This window comes from Phascolarctos cinereus, unplaced genomic scaffold (genome assembly GCF_003287225.1).
Source record: "Phascolarctos cinereus isolate Bilbo 61053 unplaced genomic scaffold, phaCin_HiC Scaffold_4;HRSCAF=312, whole genome shotgun sequence".
In the NCBI taxonomy this organism is placed as follows: Eukaryota; Metazoa; Chordata; class Mammalia; order Diprotodontia; family Phascolarctidae; genus Phascolarctos; species Phascolarctos cinereus.
In genome coordinates, this window is record NW_027555847.1 from 378,105,505 (window position 1) to 378,130,770 (window position 25,266).

The 25,266-nt window shown below is 36.0% G+C and overlaps 1 protein-coding gene and 1 non-coding gene across 2 annotated transcripts in view; one reads left to right on the top strand and one right to left on the bottom strand.

Annotated features, from left to right (window-relative positions):
• The window catches only part of ARK2N (arkadia (RNF111) N-terminal like PKA signaling regulator 2N), a 118,640-nt gene that overhangs the window by 92,989 nt on the left and 385 nt on the right, over positions 1-25,266 (bottom strand). Inside the window, 1 exon segment of the mRNA XM_020985763.2 lies at positions 11,355-11,434. The gene's annotated coding sequence lies outside the window, so the exon portion shown is untranslated.
• On the top strand, positions 18,928-19,047 carry LOC144457317 (small nucleolar RNA SNORA31). The gene has a single exon (XR_013486629.1). It is a non-coding gene; the product is annotated as a small nucleolar RNA SNORA31 (small nucleolar RNA).

Genomic DNA, 25,266 nt, shown 5'->3' on the forward strand with positions numbered 1-25,266 from the left:
GGAGACATTAGCTTTGGCATCCCAGACAAAAATTCCTCTGATAACATTTTCCTCTTTTTGTTCCAAATTTTTTATTAACTCCTCAGATCTGCTGAAACAGCTGATATGTCCCAACCTGTAGGCGACTATACTAGTGTAAAGACAGAAGAATCCTGACATAAACTAAACCACTCAAGATAAATTCTCAAAAAACACTAAAGAAATATTAGCCATTATTACTATAATTACTGCACAGCTGTTCCATGCCTCCTGGGCCATTGGCATTACTTTATCTTTCCCCCACATAAATGAAAACAGCAGGAAAAAAAAAGTACACTAGTAAATATACTCCATGTGCTCAAACTGCTCTCAATGCTATTCTCGCTTTAACAACTACTGAAATTAAACCAAACTCTACTGCTGTGGAAAAACAGGTCCTGAATCAATGCTTTGACTTTTTCTTCTTCTGTCAGTATTCAATCTACAAAGAACAGAAATAAAGACAATATATTAAAATACAAACTTCTGTTATGTACACTATGTTTTTAAGTGTATATTAAACAATACAAGAGAAACCAAACTGCCCTGACAGTGTCCATTCCAAACATTCTTCTGTTCTCTTCTGGGTTTTTTATTACTTTCCTTTCTTTTCTTCTATCCCTCTTCCCCAAGCACTGTCACTACCTGCCAGCTTCAGCCTCTTCTTTCCCCTACTAGAAGCCATCCTTTCTAACAACTTACTCCAGAAGTAAAACAAATCAATACATTGGCCATGTCTGAAAACGTACATTTCACAGTGAAACTCTAGTCTATCATGTAAAAACTATCTATGAGTCAGAAGAAATCTTCATTATCAGTCTTCTTAAGTCATAATTGGTCAAAATTGTTTTTCTTTACATTGCCATAACATTCATACACATTGTTCTATTGGTTCTGCTCACTTTATTCTGTTTTGGTTCATATATGTCTTCTCAAGTTTCTTCAAATCCATCACTTCCATTTTTTGTGATACAACAATATTCCATTAGTTCCTCCAGCTGCAACAGTCTGAGTCTTGAGTACTGAAGTCGCAGACGTACTGAGGACAAGGTGGAAAGAGAATGCAATAGCATTGTTTCTGGATCTCATTTTCAAAAGATACATCCAAATATAATGAGGAGCTTGAGATGTTGTGCAAGGAAAATCATGACACCTTTGAAAACTTGGCTAAGGTACAGGTGAAAATGGAAAAGTTAACATCAACCACCAAAGGAATTTGTAACCTAGAATATTACCATCATGGAAATGGGAATTCTCAAACACCACTCCACAATCTACTTTTATAAAGCTTCCCGTATGCTTTCAGAAATGTACAAGAAGGAAACACTCCTCAATACACCATTGTTGAAGAGCTTGTCCATGCTAAGAACCAGGATCTCATCTTAAGCTACTCATACATGTGGCTATATCAGCCCCATGTTGAGAACAGCAGCCTTGAAGTGGAAAGCATACCTGAAACTGGATATCGAGTATATAATTTTTCCAAAACTATTTCACCTTTAAGCCAAACTCCCAGTACCAGAATGAGCCTTTCTCTCCCCATCAACACTCTTCAAGTCTTCCAATATAGGCTCACTGTTGCCTCATATTTTTTCTCTAAGGTCACAGCTCTACTTCTTTCCACACTCGCAGAATGAGTTGCTTCAATTCCACCTTATGAATCTTTTAACACCATTCTGGTAGTAACTTCTAAAGTTGATGCTAGTCATCCATTCAGTACCTACTATTAAAATAATAACCCTCCTCTCCTTCTTTGTCAAAAACTACTAGGAAAACTGCTCATATGCTTGGCAGATAATGTTTAGATCAGCACTTTCACACTTCCACAATAAGTTTCAAATGGATACTCAACCTAAATATAAAAGTAACATTGTAAATAAATAAATAAATGGCGCCCACACAGTGGGATGAGATAAAGAGAATGAAAGGAGGTGCCTTTCACAATTACAACTACGAAAAGTCTAAACCAAAGGATAGAGGCGTTCATAAAAGATAAAATAAAACTAAGAAAAGGTAAGTTGGGAAAAATAATTTAATCAATAACTGAAAATTAAAGCTGCTACAGGAAACTGATACAAAAATATGAAACCAAGAACCATTTTCTAAGAGCTAAATGGTCAAAAGAGATGAACAAATGACCTTCAGAATTAAGAAATACAATTAACAAACAAAATATTACAACAAATGACTAAGAGCAATGAAAATTTTAACAACATTGGTTTCACCTCACACTAAATTGGAAAATATGAAATAAACACAAACCAGCAATGTGGAATGAGCTAGGGTTGGACAGGAACACTAGCATACTGGTGGTAGGGCTTTGCACTGATAAAACCATTTCAACTATTTGGAATTTTTCAAGAAAGTCATTTAACTATTCAAACTCTGATCCAGCCAGCCATCTAGGCATATAACAAAATGAGGTCAAAGATGTATCAAAGTAGGGGAAAACCCCATGTTACTAACACCACTTTTTGTGGAAGAAACAACAAATTTGAATTATTCAGAGAAACTGGGAAATGCTTGTATGAACTTATACAGAATAGAGAAAGTAGAATCAAGAGGCATATTTAATGGAAAGAAAATACTAAAAAAAAAATTCGGTTTAAGGTAAATAACTAGTGTTAATAAGAAGACTGATGAAACGTTTTTTTCTCTAAGCAGAAGGTTGAGAGGTTATAGGTATAGAATAGTGTGTCAATAGTGTACTTCACTTGCTTAACTATTTTTGTTATAAGGGTGGGGTGTGGGACTAGCTGAGACTTGAAGAAAGACAGGAAATGTAGGATGAGGGGGCAGAACAGCCCAGTTATAGCAAACAGCCAATGAAAACACTCAGAATCAAGAGATAGAGAGTTTCATGGAAGGAACAGCAACAATGCCAGTGTCACTGGATCACAGAGTGGGTAGAGGTAATTAAGTATAAGAAGACTGGAAGGCAGGAAAGGACTTAGGAAAGGTTTTAAAAGTCAGAGGACTTCATATTTGATACTCAAGGTAACAGGAAACCACTGGAGCTTACTGAATAGGGGAAGTCACACAATCAGACATGTATGTTAGGAGATCAGTTTGACAGCTGAGTGGAGGATACACTTGAGGCAGAGAGACCAACTAACAGGCTACTGCAATAGTCCAGGCATGAAGAGATGAGGGCTTTGCACCCGAGTGGTTGCATGGTTACAGTGTCAGAAGAGAAAAGGAGCATATTCAAGAGAGCTTATAAAGGCAGAAATGACAGGACTTGACCACTGATTCAATTTATGGAATGAGAGAGAGTACAGAGGTTTTGATCCTGGATGTCTGGAAGGATGGCAGTACCCTCCCACTAATAGGGAAGTTAGGGAGAAAGGAAGGTTTAGGTCAGGGAAAAATAATAAATTCAGGTTTTGACACGTTGAGTTTAAGACGTCTGTGGGACATCCAGTTCAAGATGTCCAAAAGACACGTCTACATAAAAATAATAACTGAAACCATGGGAATTGATGAGATGACCAGGTAAAACAGTATAGAGGGAGGAAAGAACCCAAGGCAGAGCCAGTTTAGTCAATGTCTCATCAACTGAAGTTAAATATAGAATTGTAATTTAAAAAAAATAGCAGACCTTTTTCTTCACAGCGATACGAAAATGGAGTACACTCCAGGAATAGGAAATGAACTATACAAAAGCATGAAAACAGGAGCTGGAATATTGTGTGTAAGGAACAGATCAGTGTTGCTAGATCATAGGGATATAACACGAATGAAGGGATATAACATGTAACAAGGCTGGAAAATTAGACTGGAGCCAGGTTATGTTAAATACTAAATCAACAAGTTTGTGTTTGTTCCTAGAGCTAACAAGGAGCCAGTAGTTTATTAAACAGAATGATAAGATTGGACCTGTACATTAGGAATGTCATCTGGCAACTGTGTGGAAGATAAACAGGAGAAGTTTATTAAACAGAATGATAAAGTCAGACCTGTATGATAGGAATGTCATCTGGCAACTGAATGGAGGATAGACAGGAGAAGGGAAAGGCTAAAGGCAAGGAAGCTAATTAGAGAACTAATACAGTAGTCCAAGTGAGACATAGTATGAAATAGGGGAGGGTAGTGACTATGTAAGTGTGAAGAAAGGGATGGATACAAACAATAACTTTTGTAAGTCAAGAAAGCATGTGCCTCACAGTAATATGCCTGGAAAAATACAAAAATCCTGAATAACTTTACCAAAATTCACCCAGTAACTAGGAAAGTAAATGAAGACAAATGACATTTCTTGACTCTTAAGAATTTTATGCATGTGCCTTATGTTGATGAAATAATGTTAAGTCCTTCAAGGGCAGGGACCATGTTCAATAACTTTTATATATTCCAATACCTACAAGGTCTAAATAGCAATAAAAAAAAAAGGTAGGTACAATGGGAACAAGAATGAGACTTGGAGTTGGAAGACCTGGATTCGAATTCTACTTTAGGCATTTAATAACTGCTCTGTGGAGATGGGCAAGTCACTTAACCTTTCCAAGTCTTAGTTGTCTCATCTGCAAAATGAGGATAACAAGGCTTACCATATCTGATTCATTCAGGGAACTGTGGTAAAAATCATTCAAATGAATGAATGAATAATATATTTAAAATACTCTGAAATAAACCTCAAAGGACTACATAATTGGCAATTGTTATAAAGAAACACAATAAATATTTATTGATGGTGATACTTTCAACTACCAAGGACAGATGCTTTAACACAAATCTGTTCATTGTTTTATATTCTCTTTTGCAATCAAAGATGATGTTTACCTATATTACCTGATATATGAAACAAACAAAAGTATTTATTGCATTATTTTTGTTAGTGAACAGAGATCCAGTACTCTTAACAAGAAGGGTCAAAAGTTTACATAAAGTTACTTCAGCGAGTGGCTCCGGCTCTATACTTCCCAGAAAAAACCTGTGCTTTAGCTGGGCCACTCTATCTTTATCTTTTGCTTCCCAGCAACTGAAAGCAGGTATTTCAAAGAGAGAATGTCCTAGGGAAGTTTCAGAGATAGACTATAATCATTCAGCAGTAATGTAATCAGGACAATCTCTAAACCTTTCAAGAGTCATTAAATGATCAAGAAAGATCAGGCCTTTTGGCTAACTTGATATCTAAAAGATCTTTACGAATAAACTAAATGTTGCAGCCACTTACAAGTAAAAAGTATTCAATGAATGTTTTCCCCATGCTTGTGTTCTTTCAAAAATAGGTGCAACTGACATTAGCTAAGGGCACAATCAAGATGGAGGATTACAGGCAGCTACCTAGCTGAATTCTCTCAATATTTCCTTTCTAAACAACTTTAAAATAACTCCTCAAATCAAATTTTGGAGTGGCAGAACCAACAAAAGGTCAGGGTGAGAAATGCTTCCAGCCTAAGACAATTTAAAAGGTGCGCAGGAGAAGTCTGTGACACCTGAGCGGAAGCCTGTCTGGATGGAGCCCACACAAGCATCCACTGTTGCCTTGTCCACAGCAGCAGCAGCTTTGGGAACTCTCAATCCAGAGACAAGAAAGGGGTTGAACGACTAGTCAGCAAGAGATTATAGAGAACTCATTCCTGTCACTGGATACAGCTGGCCCTGATTGACAACTCTACTGACCATACACAGTTCTGGATCACAGTCCCAGGGCAGACAGGAGTGCTGGGGGTTGGTCACAAGGGAGTAGGGACCTTGGTCACAATTTCAAGGCAAAGAGGAGCACTAGTTCTTGCAGATACCTGCAAGGGACCAGGGGCCCTTCCTGGGTAAAGACTAGAGCATAGACCAGAACTGTCCCAGAATCACATCACCTCGGAAGAATCAAAAATTTGCAGACTGCCAGAACTCGCTTTGAAAACAGAAGCACAAAAAAGCCAGAAGCATGGCATAGTCCCCCCACTCCAACCCCCAGGTGGGAAGAGCCCAACTTTACCATAAAATACAAAGTCAAGAAATAGCCTGAAAAAATGAGCAAACAACAATAATAGAATCTGACCGTAAAAAGCTACTATAGTGGCAGAGAAAAGCAAGACATAAACTCAGAAGAAGACAACAATGTGAAAACAGCTACCCTCAAAGAAAAATGCTAATTGAATATAAAAAGAATTCTTGGAAGAATTAAAGAAAGGGATAAGAGTGGTAGAGAAAAAAATTGGAAAAGAAACAAGAGTGATATAAGAAAAATATGAAAAAAGAATTAAAAGCTTGGTAAAGGAGGTACAAAAAATACAAAAGAAAATAACACCTTGGGGCAGCTAGGTGGCATGGTGGATAGAACACCAGTCCTGAAGTCAGGAGGATCTGAGTTCAAATTTGACCTCAGAGCAAACACTTGACACTTACTAGCTGTGTGACCCTTAATCCCAATTGCCTAAAAAGAAAAAAAGAAAAAGAAAAGAACACCTTAAAAAACAGAATTGGCCAAATGGAGACAGAGGCACAAAAATCCACCAAAGAGAAGAACTCTTTACAAAGCAGAATTGGCCAAATTTTAAAACAGGCAAGCAAAAAGCTCAATGAAAATAATTCCTTCAAAATTTGAAAAGGGCAAGTGGAAGCTAATGACTCCATGAGACATCAAGAAACAATAAAGCAAAGTCAAAAGAATGAAAAAAAATAGAATGTTAAATGTTGAACATCTCATCAGAAAAAGGAACTGACCTGGGATCAAGGAGAGACAACTTAAAAATTATTGGACTACCTAAAAGCCATAATCAAAGAAAGAACCTAGACATAATCCAAGAAATTATCAAGAAAAAAAGGACTACAAAAATGTGCAGACTCTTTGACCCAGCAATACCACTTCTAAGAATGTATCCCAAAGAGACCATACAAATGGAAACGGACCCACACGTACAAAAAAATATTTACAAGCAGCTCTTTTTGTGGTGGCAAGAAATTGGAAATTGAGGGGATGCCTATCAGTTGGAGAATGATTGAACAAGTTGTGGCATATGAATGTAATGGAATACTATTATGCTATAAGAAATGATGAACAGACAGACTTCAGAAAAGACGTTCAGAAAAAGACTAAAATGAACTGATGCTAAGTGAAGTGAGCAGAACCAGGAGTACGTTGTACACAATAACAGCCATGTTGTGTGATGACTAACTCTGACAGACTCATCTCCTCTCAGCAATGCAAGGACCCAAGACAACTCCAAGGACTCATGATAGAAAACGCTGTGCACATCCAGAAAAAGAACTATGGAGTCTGAATGCAGATCGAAATATACTATTTGCTCTTTTTTCATTTCTTTATTTTTGTTTGTTTCTTCTTTCTCATGGTTTCTCCCATTAGTTCTAATTCTTCTTTACAACATGACTAATGTGAAAATAAGTTCAATATGAATGTATATGTGTATATGTAGAACCTATATCAGACTGCATGCCATCTTGGGGTGGGGGGAGAAAATTTGTATGGAACTCAAAATCTCATGGAAGTGAAAGTTGAAAACTAAAAATAAATAAATTAATTTTTTAAAAAAGAAATTATCAAGAAAAACTGCCGCCAATATCTTAGATCCAGAGGGTAAAACAGAAATTGAAAGACTCTACCAATCATCTCCTGAAAGAGATCTTAAAATGAAAATTCTTAAAAACAGCATAGTCAAATTCCAGAGCTGTCAGATCAAGGAAAAAAAATACTTTAAGCAGCCAGAAAGAAATAATTCAAATATTGTGGAGCCACAGTCAAGATCACAGAAGATTTAGCAGCTTCCATAATAAAGTACCAAAGGGCTTAGAATATGATATTCCAGAAGGCAAAAGAGTTAGGATTACAACCAAGAATAACCTATCCAGAAAAACTCAGTGTAATCACCCAAGAGGAAAAAATAGATATTTAACAAAATAGAGGTCTTTCAGGCATCCTGATGAAAAGACCAGAGCTGAATAGAAAATGAGACATTCAAACATAAGACTCAAGAGAAACACAAAAAGGTAAACAGGAAAGAATAATTATAAGGGTCCCAATAAAGTTAAACTATTTACATTCCTATGTGGGAAGATGACACATGTAACTCCTAGAAACTTTATCATTCTTAGGGCAGTTAAAAGGAGTTTACATAGAAAGAGGGCATAAGTATAAGTTGATTATGTTGAAATGATCTCCAAAAAAATAAAGAGGTGAGAAAGAGGGGTTCACTGGGAAGAGTGGGAAAGCACAGGTAAAATGGGGGAAATTTTCTCACATAAAAGAAGTATAAAACAGCAAGAGCTTTTACAATAGAGAGGGAAATGGGAGGAGGATGCTGGGCAATGCTTGAACTTTACTCTCATCAGAACTGATTTAAAAGAGGGAAGAAAAAATACATACACACACACACACACACACACACACACACACACACACACACTCAGCTGTATATAGAAATCTATCTTTCCCAAAAGGAAAACAGGAGGGGAAGGGTATAAAAAGAAAGGGTGAGGGGGTGATAAAAGGGAGGACAGATTAAGGAAGGCAGTGGTCAGAAGCAAAATAGACTTTTGAGGAAGGACAGGTTGAAAAGAGATAGAAGAAAAAGAAGAAAAGGGATGGAGAGAAATTCACATTAGTAATTATAACTGTGTATGTGAATGGGATAAACTCACCCATAAAACAGAAGCAGATAGCAGAATAGATTAGAAACCAGAATTCAACAATATCTTGTTTACACAAGACACACTTTAAACAGACAGACACAGAGTTAAAATAAAGGGCTGGAACATAATCTATATGCTTCAACTGAACCACCAAAAAAAAAAAAAAGCAGGAGTAGAAATCACAATCTGAGACAAAGTAAAAGCAAAAACAGACCTAATTAAAAGAGATAATCAGGAAAACTACATTTTGCTAAAAGTTACCATAGACAATGAAGATCAAAATAATGTTAAGGGCCAAATTTCTCTGATAAACATTTAAACATTTCATTTCTCAAGTATATAGGGAACTTATTCAAATTTATTTTTAAAAAAAAGAGCTATTTCCCAATTGATAAATGACCAAAGTATATAAATAGGCAGTTGTCAGAAGAAGAAATCAAAGTTACTTATAGTCATATGAAAAAATGCTCTAAATCATTATTCATTAGAGAAAAGCAAATTAAAACAACTCTGAGGTACCACCTCACAGAAATGGCAAATGCTGAAGGGTATGAGGGGGAAATAGGTACACTAATGCAGGGCTTCTTAAATTTTTTCCACTCACAACCCCTTTTTGTCCAAGAAATTTTTACGCTACCCCAGGTATATAGGTATATAAAACAGGTATACAAATCAAACATTTACTGATAATAAATCATAAGGAAATTTATTTTAAAACAATTCCTTGATATATATATGTAATTTTACCATTTATTAAGACAAAAGCAAATTTGCATACTAATGAGATAGATGGGATTGTTTATTTTTACATATAGAATTAAATCTTAGTGGAATATTTGATAATGTAGGATGCAGAATATCTTCAACATTTTTCAGAGCTGATTGATACTTTGATTTTATAATCATCAATGCTGAGACTGCCACTTCACATAAATACGTAGTACAAAATGGCAGACATATGTTTAGGGTCATTTTAGAAATTGTTAGAAATTCTGTCCTAATCCCAAGCAAAATTCATTGAATGATTTTTTAGGAAAACTCAAGTATTAAACCTGTGTCACTTGATAACTTGGCAAATTCTTCTTGAACTTTTAATGGCAGATAACTAACGTTTTTTGTTTCAATTGAGTATGGTTTATGAATCCAACTTGTTTTTTTTAGATTCAAAATTTGAAGGGAAGCATTTCTAAAACTGTGCCTCCAGGCACTTCAGATGATCAATTATAACTCTTGCAATTAAATCTTTGGAGAATGTTATTTTCAATTATAAAATCATCTGCACCTGTAAATATTTCTAAAAAACCATTTTCTACCCTATTCTTCCATATGTTAACTTTTTTACTAAAACTTCCAATTTTATCTTTTAATATAAATGTTACAATTTTTTCCTTGAAGGGGACATGTTTAAATCACTGAGTTTTTCAAAAATATCTGACAAATAACAGTTTTGAAAGCCATATGTCATTATGAAAAAAATTAATAAAATCAATTTCTGCTCAGTCAAAAATATAACAACTTCACCTTTTAATTTCAATAATCTGTTTAAACTTTGCCCTCTTGAGAGCCACCTTACCTCTGTAGGTAGTCATAAGCTTTTGTAACTGGAGTCCATGTCTTTCCAAAGTTTTGAAAATAAACTACTGTTAAGGACAGAGCTTTTAATAAAGGTAATGATTTTGATAGTACAATGAAGCACAACATCTAACTCTGGTGATATTTTTTTTTTTGGCTACAAGTGCCTGCTGATGAATCATGCAGTGAGTAAAAGTGATATGTTCATTGCCACCAGCTTTAACTTTTGCTACAAATCCAACATTCTCACCCATCAATGCTCCAGCACTGTTTGTATAGACTCCAATGCATTTTTCCACTGTAAAACTTCATTTGTGAAAAATTGATCAATTTTAAGATATATATCTTCCCCTCATGTGCCCTTCCAAAGAGTGACAAAACAATAATTCCTCACGTATACTTCCTTTATAAACATATCTTACATAAGGCAACAACTGTGCCATGTTAGAAATCAGTTGTTTCATCTAACTGAATTGCAAACTTTGGGCTGCCCTTAAGTCTAGTAATAAGCTGCTGGTATTGGTGATTACTAATTTCAGAAATTCTTTTGTATATAGTATCATTTGATAAAGGAATTTATGAATTTCATTCCCATACTTTTTCCCATGAACTATTTCTGACATTTTAATAGCAGCAGTTAACACCATTGCATAGGGCTTTTTAGTTCTTGCAGTTAAATAATAAGTTTCATAAGCTGCAAGTCAATATTTTTCATTGACAGTAATAAATTTCTCAAAACATTGTTTTTCTTTATCTAGATTTTAAAAGTCATTCAAAATATTCCTTTCGTTTATTGCAGTACATTGCATACTTGGTATTAAGATGTCATTTTAGTTTGGCTAGTCTCATGCTCTCTTCAGCCAAAACTTCATTACAAATTAAGCAAAGAAGTTTTTCACACCATCATCATTATCAGAAGTAAATCCATATTGCAAAAATGATTCGACATACTTTGTTTTTCTTGTCACTTCAGATGTATCACATCCTGGTAGCAAAGAATGCTGTTCCATCATCAGTATTTTTACCTCTTCTGTCTAAATTTAGGCACTTACCCATAACCAAAAAAATTTTTGTCCTAAAATATAAATAAATATTGCTAATAATTTCTCAAATACTAGCTTTAGTTTATGAAATTACATTGTGCTTATTTTAAAAAAATTGATGTTCACACTTACATACACATACAGTGGTAACGGTGGAGAAATACTTTTAAAGAGCTTTTGTCTTTACTTGCTGCAATTAAACACCTATGCGCCTGTAAAAGGAGATAACAGCAATTTTAAAAATCAAACATTCTAACACAATACAAACCAAAGATATACTAATCTGATACTGAGGAACGACAGTAGGAAAATACTTAAAGTCTTTATTTTCCAAAATTAAACTATTATCTTTCTATAAGAACAGAAAACTTTTATGTACAATAAAAACACTGCAATTATAACATTCAATAGTCTCAAATTTAAGCTGAGGTATTTCCAGCAGGTTTGTTGGCACTGACAACATACTCAGTGCAAAGTGCGCATGTTGTGGGTTCAGAACCAAGGCTGCAGTGAAGTCACATAATGCTACATGAGCAAACGCTGCCAGAAACACCTTGGATCCATTAAACGTTTGATTTTGAATTAATTTTTGATCATTGCACATTCAGAAACCTTTTACTATTGCCAAATTTTTCACGAATCCCGCATTCAGTTACATGACCCCACATGGAGTCACAACCCACAGTTTAAGAAGCGCACTGCACTAATGAACTGCTGGTAGAGTAGTGAACTGGTTCAACCACTCTGAAGAACAATTTGGAACCAGACCCAAAGGACTATAAAACTGTATACCCTTCGACCCAGAAATACCACTACTAGGTCTGGATCTCAAAAAGATCAAAGAAAACAGAAAAGGATCTATATGGACAAAAATATTTATAGCAATTCTTTTTGTAGTGGCAAAGAATTGAAAATAGAAGGGATGCTCATCAATTGGGGAATGACTGAACAAGTGGTGGCATATCACTGTGATGGAGTAGTATTGTGCTATAAGAAATGACGGTGGGGGGTGGGGGGGATGGCGTGCAGCTAGGTGGCTCAGTGGATAGGGCACCAGCCCTGAAGTCAGCAGGACTTGAGTTCAAATCCAGCCTCAGACACAACACCTACTAGTTGTGTGACTCCGGGCAAGTCACTAAACCCCAACTGCCTCACAAAAAAAAAAAAGAAAAAAAGAAAAGAAATAACCAGGAGAATGATTTCAGAAAAACATGGCAAGACCTATATGAACTGATACAAAATAAAGTGAGAAGAACCAGGAAATCCTTGTGCACAGTAACAGCAATATTGTAAAGATAATCAACTGTGAAAGACTTGGCTTCTCTGATCAATACAATGTTCCAAGACAATTCCAAAGGACTCATGATGAAAAAAGTACTATCTACCCGCAGAGAAAGAATTGATGAACTCTGAATGCAAATCAAAGTATAATTTTCACACTTTATTTTTCTTGATTTTTTTAAAATATGGCTAATATAGAAATATGTTTTGCATGATTTCACACTTATAATTGATATCATATTGCCTGCCTTCTCAGTAGATATGGGAGAGAACAGGAAGGAGGGAGAGAGCTGAGAACTCAAAATTTAAAAAGAAAAGAATGTTAAAAATAAATGGGTTTTTTCCCTTAAAAATGGGTGCAATTTAATGGTAATGCATATTCTAAGCAAAGAACTAACAATTTCCATTATATATTTATATGACACTTTATATATGTTTGTAGAATGTTTTAATATTTTTATTAGTTATTTATAAGAACTACTTATTTACAAAAAGCTAAGTAGCAGGTCAATGATCAAGGATTATTTAGAATTGAGTTGAATAATAAGACTGTCATTTACATAGGCTTTAATGTTTTTACACAGTGTTTTACATCCATCATGTCATTTAATTCTCATAGCATCACTGCAAGATAAAGTTATTCTCATTTCATAGAAGAGGAAACAACACTCAGGACCAAGGGGCTTGCCTCAAAATGCATACCTAGTTAAGTGGCAGTGTATTCAAACTCATAAGATTATTTCCTGTCTCCAAATCTATTTTCCACTATATCACAATGTCTCTCACATATTCCAATATATATCTGATACTCATGCTAATATACCCCTCTCTCCATCTAATAGGGAATTCAATACAATTAAGTAAGTATTTATTGAGCAATGTCACTCAATCTTAGTGGAGAGACAAGACAAAGATACACAGTTTCTAGCTATCTAGTTCTAGCCTTAGGCTATACTAGTCCTCAAGTCTCTTCAGTGTCCACTTTTTAATCAGTTCAAATTGTCAAAGTCAAAATAATACTTTTTTAGGCATTCCTTTAAAACAAAACAATGGTTGAATAACTACATATTTAAAGCAGTAATCAAAAAAAGCAGTGCTCATTGGCAAGAAAAAAAAATTTCTATATCCACACCTCCTGAGTTTTTCCCAAAATAGCAGAGCATCCAAAAGCTCTTTTAGCGGTTGCCAAGAAGTGTTCAATATAAGATGGCAATCTAAAACCATAATCACATTTTCTAAAAATGAAGAGGAAATAGGTACTAGACAGCCAGGCCCACATTGTTCCAAGTTCCATTCAGGTCCTATCAGCCCAGCCTAGGAGAAAAGGAATCTTAAAATGAAAAGAGAGTCCTGGATCAAATATAAGATTCCTAAATCTTTACTGATATGGTATATGATACCAATAATTTCTACAACATTATTAAAACTAATTCCATGAGGACATAGAAACAAATTGCCAGAGCCGGTCAGTCAACACTTCCCGTAACAATGCCATTTCTGGGCTCTCCCACCATACAGTCTCTCTAAGATATCAAATACCTTTAAGACACACATCTAACATTAAAAGGCCTGAAGATTTTCTTTAAACTAGCTTCCCAAAGGAAATAAAAACTATATGTCATACCATATTCTTGATTATACTCAAGACTCACCCAATAAAAGATGTTATACTTAGGTATGACATAGGTAGAAAGATACTCCATCAGTGCATTGAGTAATCTTGTTGATTTAGTCAGCAAGGCAAAATATTTTTCCCTGAAAATTTTTGATTCATTCTACTGCAACCACTTAGTACATCCCCTTAAAATGTAAAAAAAAAAAATAAAGGTATCATTTCTTTGATACTATTAATTTTTACTCACCTACGGAAAGAATATTACTTTCTGTATTATACTTTCAACTCCAGCCAAGACATGACAATTTTTTATTAAAAAATAAAATGGAAAATTAAGACACAAAAGGGGATAGGAACTGACAAGATTCTATCTACTTTCCAACCAATCATGATAAATAATGAACATTTGAACTAGGAGAGCTTTGAGAGAGCATCCGGTCAACCTCTTCATTTTACATTTCAAAACTGAGGCCCAAAGATTTTATAGGACCTGTCCCAGATCATACTGTGGCAAACCTAGTACTAAAACCTGATTCCTAAGTCTATGAATGTTCCACCATTACACCCTGCAAATACAGTATACTGGTACACTCATAACACAGTAGAGTGCTTATGAAAGCTCTGCTAGTTTTCATTTAATTCAGTTTCAAAAGGTCCAAATATCAAGATTTTTAGCATTTAAGTTGTACTTAATATAATTCAGCATTTACTATAGCCAAAGTCTATAAAAGTTTTTAAACGTTATTTAATAAGTTTCTTTCTACAATTGTATATAATTTATACAATTAGTGGGGCTGCATTTTAAATTCTATCATGTTTATTTTACTGAATTCAATTGATTTGAAAATAAAAAATTTTTAGGATCAATTAGATAATGAAAATTGCAGTTGCAACACTGCAAAAGTACTTTTTTGATCAGTAAAAGGCATCAATGAAATGGAAGACATTTGTCGGGAACTTCAAAAAAAAAAGGCAGCACTAAGCAATTGGAAACACATTCATACAGGTTCTGTAAGCTCTTAGAACATAGAGAAGTTAACTTTCTCCTGAAGAAACAGTGATTCTAAAAATCAGAATGCTTATATCTTTAACCTTTGATACCTGTCACTTTTCCTTTCTTTTTCAATGACCTCAGGGATACTTCTGAACACAAGTGAAAGTAAACATGCATCTGTGACAGTCAATCTCCAATTTAACCTACCACCTATACTCTCTCCCCTGCCTCTCTCTTCTGGCAGCAGACTCTGCCAATTCTACTCATAGCTACTAAGAAATAGTACCCAAGAAAGCCTTTTCACAAGAGCAAGAACAGAGAGTTCAGAGACAGACTGGGGACCAAGAAGACAAAACTGGAATAAAACAAGCCTTTCAAAACAACATTCTGTGCCTACTTCCTGTGGGTTTCAGCAATTGTCACAATCAGATTTTTAAAGTTATTCCACAGTATCAACTGAGCTGGCTATCAGAATGGTGTGCTGTGACAACCTAATCATGAGGGAGAATGTCTATACCAGTAATCCTCCAAGAAAATTAGCATCTAATAACTATCACCTGATTTTATACATGCATATACACATGTACACATATGTGCACGCATGTGTATATGCTATATATAAAAACATGGCTGGGAAAGATAAGAAACTAAAAGACTATTATGTCATTTAATGAAAGTTCAAAGCATATTTTGAGAAAGGCAAATGGGAAGTGTGACAAGATTTCTTTTTCAAAACAGCCAAGACCTCTAAATATCCAACCTTATTTTCTTTCATTGGAATTGATCATTACTACTAAATTTAATGTGGAAAAACTATTACAGAGTGTGAGAACTGTAAAGGAAATCTGGATTTGTGTAGAAAAATCCCTTCATTGTACAAATGAGGAAGCTGATAATCCTATATCATAAGACCACTGAAGTAGAAGTAGAAAGGATCTTACGAGGTCATCTTTATTTTATAGAGGAAGAAACTAAGATGCAAAGAGATGAAGTGACTTAGCCAATGTCACACAGTAAATAACAGAGACTAAGCTCCAGATGAGACCAAGTCCAGAGCTAGCTCCACTATACACTTGACTTTCTTTGGATCAGGTCACACAACTAAAATGAAGTGCCAAGATTATGATCCAGGTTTTCTGCCTCCAGATCTAATGCTCTTTCCCCAAAATCACCCACTTCCCTTCACTTATCTTAAGAGAACTATTGGGTTCTTTATTCGTGAAACCATATTTCAAATATGATCTTCACGTGTCTTACTTTTCCATATGATATCAAAACTAAACCCTGTGAAATTTGCTAATTGGCTGATAAATCTGTGCCCTGACAACTTATACAAGACAGGCAAAATGCTTTCAAGGTTCACCTAAAAATATTTAAAGAATCAGGTCCTTGACTGACTTGACTTGAGATTCACAACACTTCAATTTGGTGATTGTGGACATGTAACGTCCCTATACCCTATGCTATTTAAAAATAGGTAAATGTTTCAAAATAATGCTTTATTGACAGCCAAATACTGACTATCATCAATGAAACTTCTCTGAACAAATTTCTCTATGCAGACCTCACTTTTAATGTAAGATGCCATTACTAATTACATGGAGACATACAAAGGAGCTTATTCCACAACAGTATAGAATAATTATACACATTACCTTCCCAGAACTAAAAAAAGTAAATAATCCATTTTTACCTACATTATCTATACAAAATGCCAACTTAAAAGACAATGGTATCTCTACCCCAATAAGAACCTGAACTTTTGAGAGTGAGTGAGTTTTTTGACTGGCCAGTCAAGTTCAGAACTGAACTTTAAAAAAGGGGTGATACATCTATAAGATGTAGCAGAAAGAAACTCTGAATTATGTTGCTAAATGCCTGTAACTATGGGGCAAAGATAAATGAAACTAGCAGAAAGATCCATCCTGCACAAGTAGCACTCCTCTCCAAATACGTCTCCCTACCCAATCCTCAGGACAACAGATTATGAGACTATAAATAAGTTTAGCATAGAGGGATATAAAAGACTCAGGATTGGGAAAAAGGAAAAGAAGATAGGAAGGTGCATTAAGAGGGTAGACTTAATGTGAAGACTTAACGAGTACCAGGACATGGATGGCGAAAAACTAAAACCATCTCTAGAGTTGAATGGATTTATAAAGTGCACATCAGCTCCAGAGCGCACTGACTTTGAACAACCACATGCTTAACTGTTATGCTACATTCATAGGAACAGAACAGGCTTGCCTGCCAGCAGTCCTTTCACTGATACAAGCTCTATAAATAGGCCAAGTGTGATAATGGTCACTAGCAGAAACTCACACTGCAGGCACCACTACTACTGTTATGTGTCTGGCTCAATATCAGGCTTTGGATAAAGCATCAAATTAAAAATCAAATAAGTTGTCAATCACATCAAATGGTATATAGAGAGTGGCCCATTTTAAAAAGGTCTTAGACTTACAATTTATTCCAAAACCTCTAGAGGAAGAAACCAAAGCTCCAAGAGGAGGGAAAGAAACATAACATGGCTAAAAGAAGCCTTTGAGATCCCATAGAGAAATAACCTCATGTGAAAAGGGGGAAAATGAGGCTTAAAAAGGGGAAGATCTGAGTATCACAGAGGAGCTTTAGAGATAAAAAGAAAGAAATTGGTCCTATTTCAAACTGCAGCACAGACAATGGAACCATCACTATTAGTATATCAGCAATATTTAAGACATAGGCCACAGATTTCTAACAAGGATTTTGCCTTAATCATTTTACTTTTTACAACTAGACCATAAGTTCAAGAAAGAACTATGCCATTTCCATTAGAAGAAGCTAGGTCACCACATACTGAGACCTACACAGGCCTAGAGTTAAATGTTGCTGAATCTATCCAATCTACTCTCAGATCTGTAGCAAACAGCTAAGCTGGACAGAGCAATGTTAGGAAACCCTTAATGATAAAAGTGTTAAATCTAAGAACAGACTGTGTTTGTTATAGCTTAAACTCAAACAAATGTAGATGGGATACTATTTAAATGGGATACTGTTTAAAAAATAAAATATCACTGTTTTATTACAATCTACACCTATATTTACACTTACCAAGACCTCTCTCTGATTACGTTACCTAAGAGAATGCTGTGTTCTATCTACCCAGTAAAAAAAAAGTTAGCAAAATCAACTGCTTCTAGCCATTCCCTTAGTCAGAATCTTGCTTTTCTTTTAATGACCATTATGACCCAAATTCATAAAAATCTACTTCAAAAATATTTTGCATATACCAAACTATAAGCTTTAGCAGACAATTTAATCACTCTACAGAATGAATACTAAGTTCATGATACTAAGATTTTAATTCTATGCTATGGAAAAAGTAGTAGTCTGAAAATAAATCTGCAGTGAATGAAAGTTTGTTAAAATTCTTAGCAATTTTCCCTTGGGTTTACATAACTAAAAAGAGGTAAATAAAATAATTATTCTTCAGTAACTTCTGCCCATCCCTCAGCATCTAAAAATAGCAAGAAAACCACAGGTCTAGATTTCACCAAAATTCAAATATGGCCAGGTTTTATTACATACTCATGTCCTAAACTTTCTCTTTCTCATTCATTTTCATTAAATTTTAGCATTCAGGAACTAGAAGGGTCCTAGTTGAACACTTCCCCCTTATTCTACAGATGTAGGAATTAGGAATCCTGTTCTACCTTGACAGGCTTTCCTCTTCAACAGCATTTACATTATTATTGTTGTTTTTAAGTTCACTAGCATGGTTTGCAATTGGGGGAGGGAGAGAAGGATGAGAATTCTTTCTTAAAAAATATAATTTGACAGAGCTGGAGCAGTTATGTCTGCTTTTAAGGTTTCCACTAAGATGCAAGAAAAAAATTTCCTCGCGCTCCCTCTGCTTGATTATGGCAGACTAGATTGAATAGGGGAATACAAGAAGTGACTGAACGAGCCATTGCCTCATCTTTATGTGAACATTTTAGAGTCCTTTTATAATTTTTATTTTTGGTAGGCATTTTGGAATGGAGTATGACAAGAAAAGTATATCCCAGCCCTGTTAGTTTGCTAGACCTTTTGACTTGGGCAAGTTCTATTAATTTAGTTTGGGATGGGTGACTTAGAACTTTAAATATCTAGGTCAGAGTCTGAAATAGGAATTGGTGCAGGATGTGACCATTTTGATGAAGATCAGGGGCAGAAGTATGACTGAGGTCTAAATTGATTTCAAAGTCCAGCAGTGCTAGCTTGCAGTTATAAGTCTCCCACCAAAGACAGTGATCAATGGTACTTGGAAGTCCCAGACTGATTTTTAAAAAAAAGAGCTTGTGTTGAATCCTATAAATAAAACCGAATTTTTAATGTATGAAAAAAAACCATATAATTTGAAATCTATGTAACTTCTAGTTCTACAAAGCCAGTCTAACTACTACTGATAACTGAAAATTAATGATGGCAGACAGACCTACACTGAGACAGGGCTACTTCTTTTGATCAAAGGCAGAGAACAAGCCTAAAGCAATACTCTAGTCCAATAATCACATGTTAATTGCTTGGGCTAGGCACTTTAAAAAATCAACAAGCCCTCTAAAGTGAAGCTGTAAATGCTAACCAAAAGGGAATAAAGGATACTCAACTTGGAGTCACAGCACTCATTCTAATTTGACTTTGACACTCACAGCAAAATCAGCAGCATTTTTTAATATGGCAACACACACACATACATGTAATATATACATAAGAGACTACTCCTGGAGTCAGGCATCTTTGGTTCAAGTCCTGCTTCTGATACACAGAGGCTATGCGTACTTGTTCTAGGACAGTTCCCTATATCCAAGAAAACTCTCTAGGATTTAAAATTGCAGGGCAATTACTGATCTGTACTGGTAGATAAGGTCCCTCACCAGGAGTTCCCTAAATTGATGGTAGCATACATATATAAACAAGTTCTTCCTCCCCTTGAATTTTTTTCAAGTCTCACCTCAAATTTCTCATAGCACTTTGTTTTCTCATACCACACAGATCTCTCCTTCATACTTACCCTAGTATAATGCACCGATTAGTTTTGTGTGTGTGTGTGTGTGTGTGTGTGTGTCTTCAACCCCACTCTATCATACTGGGCCTTGAAAGAAATGTCCAGAATGGCTAAGTAAACAGTGTACATGGAAACAGTGGAATATCACTTTTCCTACGAAACAACAAATATGATGAATATAAAGAAGCATGGACTTACTAAAATGATACAAAGTAAAGCAAGCAGAGCCAAGAAAACATAACTACAATATAAATGGGAAAAAGCAACAACCCCATAACAATAGAAAATGAATGTTACAAATTCACAAAGAATTAATGTGGCCCCAAAGAAAAAACATGGGAAGACACCTATTCCAATCCCTTTCAGAAGTGAGGGGTCAAAAAAAAAAGTGAGGGGTACATGACCATGGAATTATATTATCAGATATATTATACATATATATGTGTGTGTGTGTGTGTGTGTGTGTGTGTGTGTGTATATATATATATATATGTACATATATATATATATATAAAAATCATATATTATCAGATAGATAAGATAGGTAGGTAGGTAAGTAGAGGGAGTTGTGCATATATTATACATACATATATAATTACATAAAACATAATTATGCAATTATATCTATATCATATATGATGGGTTTTGCTGATTTCTCCTTTTTTTTCTTTAAAGTAATGCCTTGTTACATGGAATGCCTGCACAGAAAAATATAGGGACACATTTAAGTGATATAAAAACAATAGATAAAGAAAAAATTTTTTTTAACAAAAGAAAGGTCTGGTATTAGTCTAACCTCAGAGTCAGTGCTTTACACAGTAGGGATTTAATAAATATCCTCTGAATAGAACTGCAAGAGAGGTTCACATAGCCAAGAGAACAAAAACAAGCCATACTGATATTCAGTTTCACTCTCACTCCTTTCTACCAAGGCCCTGTGGGTTGAGTGTGAAACTGAATTCTACTTTTGCTAAGAACAGCGTCCCACACAGAAGCTGAAAATGAAGACAACTTATTTCAATTTAGTTCAGTCACAACAGTACCAAGGATGGAGAAGAGGAAGGCAGAATGATAACAAGGCACAGAGGAACCAAAGAAAAAAAAACCTGAGAAAACAGACCAAAGTATTAACAAATTAACAAATTAAGAGGGGAGTCTGGGTTCCTAAACAAATGGGATCTACTGAATGACTTTAGTTTGATGCTCAACAAACAAACAGAATTGGCTACCTACAATCAGTACAATCCCAGTCCTGGAACCAAGAGGTATTTTTTAAAGTCCTATCCAGAAAAGAATGAGATGAAAACAAACTGGTTTCTACCTTGATTTGCCTTCAAACATTCACATATAACAGAATGTCAGGGATAGAAGAGAATATCCTCATTTTGTAGTTGACAAATAAGGTGAAAGGATCTCTCCTAAGCCACACAGCAAACCTGCTGTAGACCTAGGTCTCTTGAATGTTTTCACCACACAGGCTTCTTCTTATGAAATATTAAAAGATAAGTGACTTCAACTTGTGTCACTGGAAAATATTCACAAAGATATATACTATTATAAGTATTAATACCCTAAACTAGGTAGTGTTATCATACCTTTACTTAAAAGATAGGATGGAAGACAAGTAACAGCTAAATGACTGGCTACAGAAATTATCAAAATAGGCATCAGTAATCCAAAATTCCCCAGTCCCAAATTTGGAAATGAACATCAGCTGCTACTGCAAGTCTTCTAAATTCTCCTTGAGCCTGCTCACAAACACAATTGAGGGGGAAGGGCAAAAAGGGAGGGAAGGACATTGCAGGAAATGTATCACTCCCTGAATTAGTAACTGTAAACAGTCAATCAAACAAGTTACTAATCATTAACAAGGAGGTTTGTTATCAAAGAAACAATGATAATATCAATAAGACCACAAAAAGAAACTTTGTAAAGAGTTTTGTAGAGAATTCTGTCCTGAGAGTACTGAATTAAATTGGAATGCATTAATCTTTAACTTTGGAGGAATTTAAAAGTCAGGATCAGTTCTACTGCAGAGTATAAATTAAAAGCCATAAGTAACAGATCCACTACATTGTGAATTTAAAGTGAATTTCACAAAAAATCCATACCATCAAGGTTTAGCAAGTCCCCATAAATATGAATTTGTAAGAAACAATGCCCTTTTTCCTCAGTTTCTCTTGTTCTGTAATTATTTACATATATGTAGTATCTTCCCCAGCACAGCGTATCGCTCCTTGCAGGAAAGACTTTCATTTTTATCTATCTTATTTTATCTATCTACCCTAAATATAGTGCCTTGCTCATTTAATGTTTGTTGAACTGAAGGCCTAGAAAATGGTATTTTCACTTAGAAATTTCATTGTACTTAGTGCTTCCAATGTGAATTCCTTGAAAAACATTGTATTTAGTGCTTCCAATGTCAATTCCTTCAAAACCATATTTCTTTCTTCTTGTTTCACTTAGATCTTGTACACCTGAATTGAAATTTCCATCTATAACATGAAAATACTACCCAGGGTAAGTGAATAACATCTCAAATTTCCACAGTACTTCAAAGTTTTCAAAGCAATTTCAAATACTTTGCCTCATCTGATCCTCATAATAACTGTGAGGTCAGCAGAGGTCATCCTCCCAATTTTACACCTATGGATTTTACGCCTAGGCTCAGAGGCCCTAGGTGATTTGCCAATGTCCCACACCAAGAGGCAGCACCAGGTCTTAAACCTGGGTTTCCTGTTCTTTGTTATCGCAACTGCATAGACATCAAAAAGCTAAAGTTATTCTTTAAGCTTCTAAATATGTAGAGGCAACATAGTGTTCAGGAATAGAGGACTGGACTTGGTGTCAGAAAAACTTGCTATTGAGTCAAACATAAGACATACTGGATGAATGGGCAAATCATTAAACATCTTAGAGCTACAGAAAATTCTCCAAAATGGTAAATTATGGAGCTCCAGTCCCAGGATTCAGCCCATTTGACTGGTGACTGAGTTTGTGAAAACTAGCCCACTTAACCCAGTATATTTACATGCTGGCCCTAGGCACCAAACAATGCTTTAGCTTCATATCCTATTCAGCCATCCACTCAAGCCATCTTACCATCTATCAGCCACTGAGAGTATACCCTCATCTATCCCAGAACAAGACTTATTATTATCCCTTATTAGAGTTCTCTATTAAAATGTAAGCTCTTTGAGGTCAGATATTATCTTTTTTAAAAAAATATTTGTATCTCCAGCACTGTGTGCCAGGATAGTGCCTGGCACACAGTAAACATCTAAAATGCTTTTTCACTCATGCATGCATGCATTTATCTGAATTCAGTTGAATCTGAACTGAAGGCAATTCCTCACTGATTAAATTACAAGTACTGATTTATTTTAAAAGTTTAACACATTTATTTCTCCAACAGGACAATGTGTAAAATTTAGCTAGTCTGTTCTAAAACAAACTAATGTAGAAAATTCTATATAATCTAAGCATATTTCACTTAAAAGTTTTCCTGAACTGTACACATTACCATTCTGAAAAAATATGAACCTTTGGTACCATCAAAGACCATATATGATTCTAACATTTTAGTATTCAGGTAACACTATCAACTGTAGGTCTATTAAAAATACTTGTTAAACCCCTAATAGGTTTAAGGAGCCTGGATTGCTGGAGTAACTCAGATTGGTGGAATAAGAAAACGGCATCATATTAGGAGGTTAATAACTTCCACCTTTAAAACTATCCCAGGAGAATGCTGATTCAAGTTTCTATTTCAAATTATTACCTTGGCCCATGATATCACAAAATAATATAATCTGAACGAAACTGCTAGATATAGTTGTAATTAAATGGCTAGAGCTTGACAAAAAGGCATTGGTAAGATTTTATTTTTTCTGTTGAAAGATACCACGATTCATGCAGGCATGGGAAAAAGGAAAAATACATGAATAAACTACTCTCCCTCTCCAACCTTCCCCTCCCTACCACAAAAAAAAGACCCAAAACCACCTCTCCCCATCCCCCACCCCCAGCCTGCCTCCCTCAAAAAAAAATATCTGTGTATATCCAGGACAGAAAAGAATTTCTAGGCAACAAGAGTGTAATATCTACCCAGAAATCTCAGGGTTAGAGATAAACTCCCAACGACAATGTTAAGACTGAGGATGCCCTCCAATTGAACTGCAGGGGGATTGTGAGGGAAAGAAGGTGAGGCTGGAATTCAAATTGTCGGGAAAAGCTTCCATTCCAGAGATCTCCTTCCACTGCCTCACTGGATTGCTGGTTGGAGGCATATAAGCACCAGGTCACTACAAAAACCTGGCTCTGGGGGAAAGCTTGGCATAAGTTACTCCCGGGCCCACGCAGACAAAAGTGCAAAGCCCCAATCTGGCCCCCAGAGTGTCAGAGAACTGACCGGGGACGCCTGAATCCCTGAAACTCTGACCTCCCCCCCCCCGCCCCGCAGGAGAAAGCGGGCTACTTAACCCCAAGACCAGCAGAAGATAAGTACGTCCAGGGACCCAAATCCCCCTCAAGGAGAGACTGGCAGGAATCCCTCCCACTTGACCCGGGGTTCCCCCACCCCCATCCTGTTTATACTTCTTCCCCTCCCCCCCAAAAAAGTGAAGGAAGAAAACCTGGGAAGAACGCACGCCTGTTACTGACGGAACTGGGGGCCCTCAAGTCTCCTCCCGGATGCCCACACACCTCCGGACTTTGCGGGGCGGAAACGGAGTCTGTCACCACCTGGGTATCCCCCAGACCCCAGTTACACAAAAGGTAAGGAATGCCACAATGGCCTGTTATCGGGAATACACAAACCACACACACCACACACGGGAACTCACACACAACACACACATCATATACACCACACAAGAGCATGCACACACACACACATCACATACACACGGGCTACACACACAACACACCACATACAGGCGGACACGGACATGCAACACAACACCCACACACTCCACATATACGACACAGAAGGGCACGCACACACCATACACACGGGCACAGACATACAACACGCACACCCCGGCTCCCCGCTCTCCCGAGCACAATCCCCTCACGCCGGAGCCACTCGGCCTCATACTGGAGCAGGTCCCGCCGCCCTCTGCCG